The sequence below is a fragment of the Ursus maritimus genome, unplaced genomic scaffold (assembly GCF_017311325.1).
Source record: "Ursus maritimus isolate PB19 unplaced genomic scaffold, ASM1731132v1 scaffold_20, whole genome shotgun sequence".
NCBI lineage: Eukaryota > Metazoa > Chordata > Mammalia > Carnivora > Ursidae > Ursus > Ursus maritimus.
This window is the reverse complement of record NW_024424453.1, coordinates 6,060,606-6,072,687: the sequence shown is the minus strand read 5'-3', so window position 1 is coordinate 6,072,687 and position 12,082 is coordinate 6,060,606. Positions and strand designations below refer to the sequence as shown.

Sequence of the window (12,082 nt, the reverse complement as noted above, 5' to 3'; positions counted from 1 at the left end):
GCTAAAAGGTGCTGCTGACCTCACTTGTTGATCCCCACAAAACTGGGGACAAGAATGCTACTGCAGAAAATCCCAAAGCATCCTTGATCCTGCCTGCCACCAGGGGCAGCTGGGATCTCTGCCTTTTAAATCTCACTTGAATGCATCCGCTCAAAGCTAAAGCTAAATCACTTCCGGAAGCCCAGATTACAAAGGGCATTTTTTAGCTGCTCAGCCTCTGGGGCGTGTGAAGGAAGGGGGTGGGGGACATGTGGAATGTATGCAGAGTAATAATCCATTTTAGCACCATATTGTATTTTTATGCAGAAATCACTTGAGCTTTTAAATACTGATAATTAAATCATTATTTTTAAATTAATGGGCAGGCCAATAATGTGGGAGTTGATAAGATACACCTGTGAACAGATTCAGCTTCATGGGAAGTAACTGGAGGGTAGGTTTTGGTCCACTTCTGTTCATGGAAGAAGGAAAGCTCAAGCCCTGCACCCTCCCACCCGCAGATACATGAATAACAGTTTATATAGTGTGTGCTATAGCCAAAACACTTAAAATGTAGTTATTACTAGTAAATGCTTGATGAAATAGTATTCCAACAACACACAAATTCATACAGTAAAAATTTAGTTTTGTCCTCTCACTTGCACCGTCAGTTCCTCGGATGTAACCTTCAATTTATTCAATTTATTTCATTGTGAAATAAATCAGACTTCTGTTTTTGAGTTGAATATTCTAGAAGCACTCTTTGTTTCAGGTGGTCTACCAAGAGAAAGCTAGAACCAAGAGTCTGAAGCATTTGAACTCATGCAAGAATCTATCTGGTATATACCCTGAGGGGGGTGGTTAGTTGCAGATGAGAATCTATCCAGTATATACTGCTGGTGAGTCTGTTGACTGCGGAATGGGTTGACTGTCCAAAGCAGAGTTCATATTCAGCCTGGAAACAAATATAATTTCCCATAACATATTATAGCCAAAGAAACAAATATATCTCCTATATCAGATGTATTTTATAAGCTTTGTGGTAATCTTAGGCTTTGTGGTTAATGGTCATAGTTATTGCTAATATCTGAATATCTTAGTGTCATCCTTTTCTCAATAAACATTCAAAAAGAGGGCAATAATTTATTCTAAAACATTGTAGGCAAATATTTAAATTTGAATAAGACCTTTGTTCCTCTAGCTTATCTTTCAACAATGTTCCTGATTTATTGTGCTCCGGTTCTCACCAGCAAGTAAATATTCTCTAACCTTCTCTTTCTTATCTTATGGAGAAGAGTAATAGTCAGCACTTCTCAAAGTACTTGGCTCAACAAGACATTGTCTTTTCAAGGCAGCTCATCAAATCCACAGTGATTTGTAATTTCATTTACGTTTGGCTGAAGTCAAAGCAGCACTTTAGGCATCTAATTATTGTTTCCACAGTTTGATATATATTTGACATTTGTAGTATATACATTTGTGTGTGTGTGTGTGTACAGAGAAAGAGAAACCTGTGAGCATGAGTGTGCATGCACACTTGTAGCATATCATTTTTGCAAACGTTTTCACGTGTTATCTTATTCAGTTGTCACAAAACCATATGACAAAAGCAGAGTACTATTTTTTTTAAGATTTTATTTATTTATTTATTTATTTATTTATTTATTTATTTAAGTGACAGAGAGAGCATGAGGCAGGGGGATGGGAGAAGAGCTAATGGAGAGGGGCAAGCAGAGCCTGATCCAGGGCTCTATCTCAGAACCCTGAGATGATGACCTGAGCTGAAATCAAGAGTCAGACGCTTAGTAGGCTACCTATTATTTTTTTTTAAGATTTTATTTATTTATTTGACAGAGATAGAGACAGCCAGTGAGAGAGGGAACACAAGCAGGGGGAGTGGGAGAGGAAGAAGCAGGCTCATAGCGGAGGAGCCCGATGTGGGGCTCAATCCCAGAACGCCGGGATCACGACCTGAGCCGAAGGCAGACGCTTAACCGCTGTGCCACCCAGGTGCCCCAGTAGGCTACCTATTATAATCTCCAAAGAGCCTCAAAGAGGTTTAGTGGCTTCATTAAGGTAACCCAACTAGTAAATCATCAGACTGGATTTGGGTCCTCTGTGTCCAGTCTTCTTTTCCCTAAACTAGGTGCCTTCATACAGAAATCAAAAAATATAACTGAAGGGCTCTAGAGTTCACATCCAGCTCCTGGAAAGTGGGGGGCACAAAGAGTAGGTGAAGTGTGTTCTCTCGAAAGCATCTCTTCCTCTCCCACTTCTAGACTCTGCTGTTGCTCGCGACCAAAGCCTGTGTGTCCAGCCAGCACTCCAGCGACTGAGTAAATATTTTGCAGCCTCTTGTCTGAGTTCTTGACCTTAGTTCATCCAAAATTTAGGTTTTAATTTGGTTTTCTTCAGTCCTCTTTGAGATTGGAGAACTCCTTAACCTTAATGTTTTTCTTATTAAAATACTTTTATATGTTAACTGTAATTAAGAAAAAAATAGCTTCATAAAGATAAGAAAATAGAAATTAGCAGTAATCCCACCCTCCAAACATTTCTACCACTAAAGTTTTGATGTGTATCTTTTCTTAGCTCAGCCTGCCACAACAAATACCACAGACAAGGTGGCTTAAACAATAAACATCTCTTTCTCATAGTTCTGGAGGAACTGAGAAGCTGAGAAGTCTAAGATCAAGGTTCCTGCAGATTCAGTGTCTAGTAAGAGTCCTCTTTCTGGTTTGCAAACTCCCTTCTTGATGTATCCTCACATGGTGGTGAGAGAGAGGGATCTGGTTTCTGTCTCTTCTTATAAGGGCATTAATCCCATCATTTGAGCTCCATCCTAATGACCTCATCTAAACCCAATTATTTCCCAAAGACCCCACCTCCAGATACTATCACGCTGGGGATTAGGGCTTCAAGGTATGAATTGGAGTGGGAGGAGGGGACACATTCTATACATAGCACTTTCTTTCTTTCTATATGTAAACTTTTTTAAAATGAGGGGTACCCTGGTGGCTCAGTCAGTTAAGCGTCTGCCTTTGGCTCAGGTCATGGATCGAACCCCACATCAGTGTCACTGCTCAGTGGGGAGCCTGCTTCTCCTTCTCCCTCTGCCTGCCGCTCCCCCTGCTTATACTCTCTCTCTCTGTGTCAAATAAATAAATAAAATCTTAAAAAAAAAAAAAACTTTTAAAAATGAGTTTAAACTGTTTTTTTCTCTAGAAATAAAAATATATCACCAGTATATTTCCATGTCATTAAATAGTCTTCTACAAGAACATCTTTAATGACTATCTCACTACATGACGTCAGGTACATAGTTCACATACTGGTTGGGCTTTTAAGTGATTTCTATTCTTTAGGATTCTAGATAAGCATAGCATATCATTTGCTGTCTCTCATGGAGCACAGGGCACCTAAACCTAACCCCACATATAGCCCCTGTAAGAAGTAACCCTACGCATATGACAGTTCCCTTCACAGATAAACAACAATTGATTGGATAAAGCCAATCTACTGGCACTCAGCAAGCAATTAGTCTAAATCAATCAAGAATTTTAACTTATGAGACACACAAAATGTAGCTGAGAGGAGGCATTTTAAATGAAAGATGCCTTGCAACCTAATACTTGCAACCAAAAGAACCTTGACTAAAAACACTGTGATAAAAGCTTGAGGCTGAATCTTTTTTTTTTTAACCTATTCATGATTATTTCTTTAGAATAATTCTTAGAAGGGGCGCCTGTGTGGCTCAGTTGGTTGGGCACCTGACTCTTGCTTTCAGCTCAGGTTCTGATCTCCTGGGATGGAGCCCCATGTCCAGCGCCAGGCTCTGGACTCAGCAGGGAGTCTGCTTGAGGGTTCTCTCCCTCTGCCCCTCCCCCTGCTCTCTCTCTTTCTCTCTCTCCCTAAAATAAATGAATAAATCTTAAAAAAAAAAAAAAAAGGATAATTCTTGGAAGTGGGATTCTAGCTCAACTTTATACATTTTTAAAGACTTTTGATGCATATTACCAAATTACTCTCTAGAAATGACGTTCTTCTCCCAACCACCACTAAAGGTTAATTTATCCAATTTGATTTCCAAAATTGTATTCATTGTTGAAGTAGCACGTCTATGATTTCCAAGTGAGCTTTAACATTTTCTGTGGGTATTGGCCATTTGTGTTTCTTCTTTTGTGAATTGCCCGTTCATGTGATTTGCCCATCTTTTTCTGTTAAAGTAGTCATATTTTTCTGATGGATTTAAAATAACTTCATATATTGCAGACTTTAATCTTAACCAGTATCTTTTTTATTGTGAGCTGGTGGGAATCAGAAGGAAGGTCAGGAAAAGATGACCAAGGATTTGGGTGAATGTCTGCAGCCAAAAGAGGATCTGGTCAAGGGACATTCCATCTCATGACTCTCCTTCATTCCTAGACTTGTTTTTAATGTGGGGTACAAGTGGCACATAGGGCATTCACAGACTTTCAAAAGGGTACATAGACATAGATATTTTTAAAGGGAACTAATTTCCAGTCCAAATTTCACGTACCTTGTTCCTAAGATGGACTGCCTAAGAAATCTTTTCCTACCTCCTTTTTCCGGTAGTGTTTCTCCCATTTTACAAAATTGTGCCATGGTGATTTGCACTTAGGTATGCATATAACTCAATGGGAATTGAGTGACATTTGCTGTATACCTGCCTGCATTCCCATCTACATGAACAAGATTTCTCAATATTTTTATTGAGAGATACGTTTACTATAATGAAATTATTTTCTTAATAATGACCTGTCAAAAGCAGCAATATGTTCATGTCGTTTTGATCAGTTCTGCCATGTATTGATCAGACTCGTGTAATAAACCTAAAACCTCAGTGGCTTACCACAACAAAAGTTTATTGCTCCTTCACATCACAGTCTGGTACAGACAGGGAGGCTCTCCTTCACGGTAGATAACTCTGCTTCCATCTTGCACCTCCGCTGTCTCAGAGTTCCCAGCTTCCAACTGGGAAGACAAGAAAAAGAGAGCATAGAACTCAAGCCACTCTTAACTGTCTAGGACAGGAGGCAATACATCATTTTGGCTCATACTCCCAATGGGAAACAGAAATATAAACTTCCTTACCTATAGGAAGAGAGAAGGGAGTGGTAAACACAGCACTATCTCTGCCACGGGTACTCCAAATAATGATGGTGATGACAGCCAACCAGATGCATTTTTTTTTAAACAGGGTCTTATGGCCACAAATTCCATTTTATCTTTATAGAGAAGTATAAAAAAGTAAATAATTAAATACTCTTAAGCACAAAAAATACATTTTACTAAGATGAAATTCTGTGAAGGAATGGAAATAAGAATTCAAGAGGGAACCAAAAAGATGTAAAATTTGTAACTCTTACCTGCTGGCTGATGTCGGGTATCAGGTTGCTGTAACATTTACATTCCATTGGATTTATTATAATAAGCTGGGGAACAGGATCCCTTTAAAAAGCCAATATTTACAACAGACTGTAGATTATATTCTTTGCTACTGTTCAAGCTTCTGATGAATTTTTTTTTTTTTTTTTTTTTTTTTTACATTACAACATAAAACTGAAAAAGGATGCATGGTCTTTCAAAATTCCTTTAGGAGATGAACAAAAATGCTGAAGCGCAGTGCCCTATGCTGTCTTTAGGGAAGCGCCCACCCGATTTGATGTCATTTAAAAGCTAACAAGAAAAAAAGAGGACTACATTGTTAGCAGGACTGCTTCTGCTGTGCTGGTTTGCAGCTGCCAGGGGCTGCAAACCACAGTCGTGCATAACACCTACTTACTAGGAAGTGCAGGGATAGAGAGTTCCAGGTACAGAAATGTATTTCTTGGTAGAGTTCACATGTCAAGGTAACAACCAGACCCGCTGCCGGCCACACCCTCCTTAGCTTTGTGGTCAAGCTACCTTAGGATTTCAGTCTTCCACCTTGAAGTCAGCGAATTCTTATTGCCTCGCTCATCAGCGGGTCATATTGAACCACTCCGCCAGCTAAATAAACATCCTCTACCACTTTCCAGAAGAATCTAAAGAAGCCTGTCTTTTTGACTGTGGAAGACAGCAGTTTTAGGCAGGGGTCTAGCTCTCCTTCCTAAAAAGGCCCATTGACCTTTATTGCAAGTGAAATAGCTTATGGGAACAGTAAATGGCTAACCTACTGTACCATAAAACAGAGCTCCCGACAGCCTCTCCTCTCTCAGCGCTGGCGAGAGGTCTATAATAGCATTCCTCATAAAAACCTCCATGCCATTGCCCAGGTGCAAACCTTTACAGAAGTACAACTAGGGAGTTTCCAAAATTGCTCCAAGAGAAGATTGTCTAAGAATAATGCCAACTATTTAGCAGATGTTTCTTGACCAGAATGTGAGATCACTTTATTTTTGCATATGCGCTTTTGGTGTGACAACTGGCAGTATACTGGAAATAGAGGAGGGCAAGCTTACACGAAAAGGCTATTGAGCAAATAAATAAATAAAGATTTTAAGAAGGCCATTGAGAATGCCATCCGATTTGGAGATTAAAGACCAAATTCTGGTTTCTGAACCAATAAAGTTAAAAGCCATACAAAAGAAACTTGTGTCAGGTTTCAAAACATAAATAAATAAACGATTCTCTAATTCTTGAGCACCAACCATTTGCAAGGTAAAGTGCTGTGGGACCAGGAGGAAAGATGTGACGAGCTTACAAATCAAGAACTGAGAAAGTCCTTTCCTGATCAACATTCAGTCACTCCCTTTGCATAACCCTGTTTTACCTTCATCACGAAATTTATCACTACCTGACATTTTCTCCTCTATTTCTTTATCGGCCTGTCTCCCACAAGAATGTAAGCTCCTGGAATGTTGAGACTTTGCCCATTTTGTCCGTGGCTGTATCCCCAGGATTCTGAACAGAGCCCAGCATGACTTTCAACAATCTTGTCAAAGGATGAGTAAATTCCTACCCTCAGAAGGAGCATGGACTCAAAACACAGGAAAATGAAACCCCAAATATCAATAATATTCATGTATCTATTCAGTAAAAAGGAGTTCAAACAATGTAATAGGGGCTTGAGGAATTGATGGATCTTACGGAAAGCATCAAGTATCCTAAAAGAGATAATTAGATTGGACCTCAATTTCCTGGCTAAGGTGGGACTGGGGGCAGGGCACACTGTGGAATACATATAAGGAATATTGGTTCTGTGCCTATAACTTTTTAAGAAATGAAGTGTTGCTACTAAAGCCTTCACAATAGTCAACAAATCAATGAGCCTTTGTTCAGGACGATTCCTATACCCTGCAGCATGCTCTGGTCAGTCCTTCCTCCAAACGGGTGTCCAGATAATTCCCAGTTCTGCCCTCTCAGCCCAGGTCGCACCTGTGGCATCACCAAAGTCAATCTATAGCAGCAATTTAAAGAGGCCTTCACCCAGTGTTAACACTCAAGGGCACATGTAAAATCTTCATGATGTTGGATTACACTGTGATTGTCTTGCTGGTGCCTTAGGGACAGACCGTATGTCTGTGAATGGGGGATGAGCGCTTCCTAGAAAGGAATGGATCTTCTGACTGTCATTCTAGAAGTTATCAATCCTGGACAGAAAATAAGAGCTCTGGAAGTGGACCTTACATTTATGTCAGAGATTATCTTCCTCCTCTCTCTGGGCAGGTAGTTAGTATTGTCCAAACTCCAAGAGGAAAAGATTCTCTTGACATCTAGAAGCAGATGAAGATTGAGGCAGGTTACCAGCCCCACAGGGGCCCCTAAGGCTAGTCTGGGATGTGTGATACTATTTCTCTTCCATTCACTTCCTACTCTAGTAACGTCTTGTTATGTTTAATCCTGATATCAGCTGTCTTGTGAGATGAAGGGGAGAATCTGTCTCACCTTGGTTGGAATGGCCAAAGGGAGAGGAGTTCTCTCTCATCCTCAGTGAGACCAGCATGGGTTAGCTGCAGTGTCACCAGCAGAGGATAGCTGGGCTGAACAGCATTTTCTGAAAGTCATTGTGCTAGTGATAGCAGGGCACAGAAAAAAAGGAGGCCCTGCCTGCCTTGGGTTTGCTTGAAATGGCCTCTGAGAGCACCTACAAACGTGAAGAAAAAGCTGAGGGACAGTTAGAAGGAGAGTTTTCCCTAGCAGTCAGGACAGGGGGTGTTTGAGCTACCAAGTTTAGTCATTAAAAATTAACTTGTTCCTTGGGGCGCCTGGGTGGCGCAGTTGTTAAGCATCTGCCTTAGGCTCAGGGCGTGATCCCGGCGTTCTGGGATCGAGCCCCACATCAGACTCCTCCGCTGGGAGCTTGCTTCTTCCTCTCCCACTCCCCCTGCTTGTGTTCCCTCTCTCACTGGCTGTCTCTCTCTCTGTCAAATAAATAAAAAATAAAAATAAAAAAAAATTAACTCGTTCCATATAAACTCTTAGTCAAATTGAAATTTTATATATGTTATTTTTGTAGTGGTAAGGAGCTATCCATTTATCCTAATTTTTTCTAAGAAAGCAACTTGATTAATGGTGAAATACAAAAAGTTTTCCAATTAAAGTGTAGAAAAGATTGGGGCATCTGGGTGGCTCAGTTGATTAAGCATCTGCCTTCAGCTCAGGTCATGATCCAGTGTCCCCCTCTGCCTCTGCCTCCCTCTGCCTCTGCCTCCCTCTGCCTCTGCCTCCCTCTGCCTCTGCCTCTGCCTCCCTCTGCCTCTGCCTCCCTCTGCCTCTGCCTCTGCCTCCCTCTGCCTCTGCCTCTCCGCCCTGATTGTGCTCTAGAGCCCCCACGCTCTGTCTCCCAAATAAATAAATAAAATCTTTTTTTAAAAAAAGATAATATTGTTAACACGTTTAACTAATATTGTTTAAGTACTACCCAATTAGAAAAAAGAAAAAAAATGTATAAAAAATTGGAAAGGATAAGCCAAGACGGTAACTATTTATGAATGATGTGAACACATAACTAAAAGAGAGCCACATGGAAAACTATTGGAAATAAAATAGCACAGTCGGCAAACTTGTTGTTAAATGCAGTAACTAATAACCAGTAACTTTACTATATAAGAACCACAAGTTAGAAAATATATTGAAAAAATTCCCATTTAAAACAGTACTTGGAGGAATAAAATACCTTAGAATAAAAATAACAATAAACATGCAGGATGTATAGGACTGAATCTTGAGAGAATAAAATGGCATTTGCTATGTTTAAGTTAAAAGTTAAGTATTATAAAGATGTTAACTTTCTTAAAATTAAATTATTTACTGAATATAATACCAGTAAAAATGTCAACAAGATTTTTCTCGTTATTGTTGAAAACACATGTAGCAAATAAAGATCTTCATTACAGAATTATTATAATTGCGATAACCTCAAAACAATCTGAATGTACATCAATACAAGATGGGTTCGATTATGGCCTATTCCCAAAGGATGCCGTTATGGTGTCCTATTTGAAAAAATAAGGGAGCTCTGTAGGCCTGAATATGGAATATTCTTCAAGATATATTATTAATGTAAAGATCAAGTTGCAGAAACACACACACAAATGACATATCTATATGTATGTGTACATATATACACACAGAGATACATACAACGTACACACACACACACACACACACACACACACACACACACTTCAAAGAGCACCCAGAAAACTCTGCTGCTGGAGATGTGGAATGGGGAATAGGATAAAAAAGACTTATCTTTTTTCATATATCCTTTTTATGCCATTTGGTGTTTTTATTATGTATATGTCTTAACTTTTTAAGAGAAAAAAAATCATTTTTAAGTAAAAAAAGGACTAAGAGCATAGACCTAAAAAAGAGCATTTGTTAAATTTACCAGTACCTACCAACATGTGGATGAGCGTTGCCGTCTCCCTAGCTGGTCAGCTTCTCCCATATCCTAGAGAAATTGTGCCCGTGTGTGTAATCAGCATGTACAGGGGTAGAAAGGCACAGGGTGGCAGGGGTGCGGGCAGCAACCAAAACGTTACCTTTCTCTATAGTACCTACTATTTAGAGTGTGAATAAATATTTATAATAACAAAAGTTGGAAACAAATATCCATCGGCAGGGCAGGGAGATGTTTAATAAATTCTGGTACAGCTAGTATTTTGCAGATCTGAAAACGAATGCAATAAATGCATACATCACCTAAAAGATGTTCATGTTTTAATGTTATTAAGTGAAAAATCAAATGATAGAATAATGTATGTAGTAGTAGTAATAGTAGTAATTTTTTGCGTAAGCACAGAAAATGTATGGAAGGAAACATACCAAACCATAAATAATAGATGCCTGAGTAAGACGGTATTTTGTTTACTTTCAAGCCAAAGCTGCTTCTCCCATCTCCTTCCATGCTGCCTCCTGAGGGAGGGAGATCAGCCGTTTCTGATCTGGGCTGTGAATCAGCAGGTTCGCTGATGTAACCTTGGCTCCAACCTGGCCTTTTGCGGCTCCTCATTGGGGTGCAGAGCTCACTTACAGCCACTAGCAACATTATTCTCTGGTTCCCGTTTTGCAGCTTCTCCTGTGTATTGGCTCCTGGGGAATTTTGCATAAGAGAGAAATGACGGGATTAATTTCACGTGTTTCTGTAGCTCCCCCCATAACCTCTAACAGATACCTCCCGCAACTTTTAGGGAGGATTTCCCCTTCTCACTTTGTATACTTTTAACACCAGCATCTACGTATTTTTTTTTAATTTGTGAAACTATAAAATAAATGTAAGTATACGAAGGAACTATGACATTCCTAAGCATAAACTTAACCTTAAATGTAAACATAAAAATAACACACGTAAAATGCTATTTACTGATGCCTCTTACCATAATGTGCAAAGGATTTGTGACCCCAAAAGGATTAATGACCATTGTACTAAACTTAATGTTTAGTTTGTTTTGTTTGGTTGGTTTCTTCTTATACTTGTTTTTGGTTTTCCAAAATGGGTAATATACTATTACATTATATATTTTTAGTTAAAAAGAATATTAAATAGATTAGATCAATTTACATCTTTAACAGATAAATTTTAGTTTACACTATTAACATTTGATCAGGAAAAAGAACAATTACTTTCCTTTCAACATTATATTAAGCTTATTAAAATTTTAGTTTACGTATCCATTCATTTGGATTCACAGGATTTTCTCTCCCTTTCCTCTCCTTCTCCCATGAGAGAAAATCTCTGAAATAATTTTAGGAAAGAAAATATGATATTGGGTCAAGGGCTCTAAAAATATTAAAGCCTCCTGATGCAAATTTTCAGTTGCATTTTATAGCTTCCCTTCTTTGAGTTTGCAATACCTTATAAGGTATAAAAGCATTAATTTAATACAACCTTCAACAGCGGTGAGCATTTTATATAATTTTTAATTGCTTGTTAACGTGTACCAAAGTTTTCTCCTTTATTCATCAAATAAACTCATCTTCTGAAAAATATCTGTCTGTTTACTGATAAACATTTTCAGAAATAGAACCCTTACTGCTGGAAGCCTTCCCACATAAGGAAAAATTTGGTGAAACACGTTTCCTCAACGTCACTATAGCATAATGCTTTATCCCAGCCAGGTCCACAAATCATAAAATATTATGTAAAAGTGGACATTGTAAGATAGCACTTCGAGAGACGGTTAATTCAAGGGCAAATGGTAATGTAGATGTGCACTTTGTGATACACGTGGGCCCCACCTCTAGTTCCAGTGAATCATTCAGCTGTCCGAGAGCTTCCTCAGGGATAATGGCACCATCAAGGGAACCTCATGACACAAGGCCTGTAGCATCATTTAGAGGACAAGAGAAGGATGGATGAGTTAAGAGCAATAAAAAGAGTGAAGGTCGACATGACCTTCTATGTAGAAAACCCAAAGACTCCACCAAATAATTGCTGGAGCTGATACAGGAATTCAGCAAAGTTGCAAGATATAAAATCAATGCGCCAAAGTCAGTTACATTTCTATACACCAGCAATGAAGCAGCAGAAAGAGAAATCAAGGAACTGATCCCATTTACAACTGCACCGAAACCCATCAGATACCTAGGAATAAACCTAGCCAAAGAGGTAAAGGATCTGTACTCTGAAAACTATAGAACGCTTGTGAAAGAA

General features: G+C 39.1%; 1 long non-coding RNA gene across 2 annotated transcripts; it reads right to left on the bottom strand.

Moving 5' to 3' along the window:
- Nucleotides 1-273: 273 nt before the first annotated feature.
- On the bottom strand, nucleotides 274-11,753 carry LOC103677378. 2 transcript variants are annotated; one of them, XR_572389.2, is made up of 5 exons: nucleotides 11,668-11,753; nucleotides 10,255-10,521; nucleotides 5,095-5,228; nucleotides 4,853-4,974; nucleotides 274-934 (listed from the first exon to the last, which is right to left on the bottom strand). It is a non-coding gene; the product is annotated as an uncharacterized LOC103677378 (long non-coding RNA). The 2 variants fall into 2 exon arrangements; XR_572390.2 differs by lacking the exon at nucleotides 274-934 and adding an exon at nucleotides 1,936-2,461.
- Between the last annotated feature and the right edge of the window lie 329 nt (nucleotides 11,754-12,082).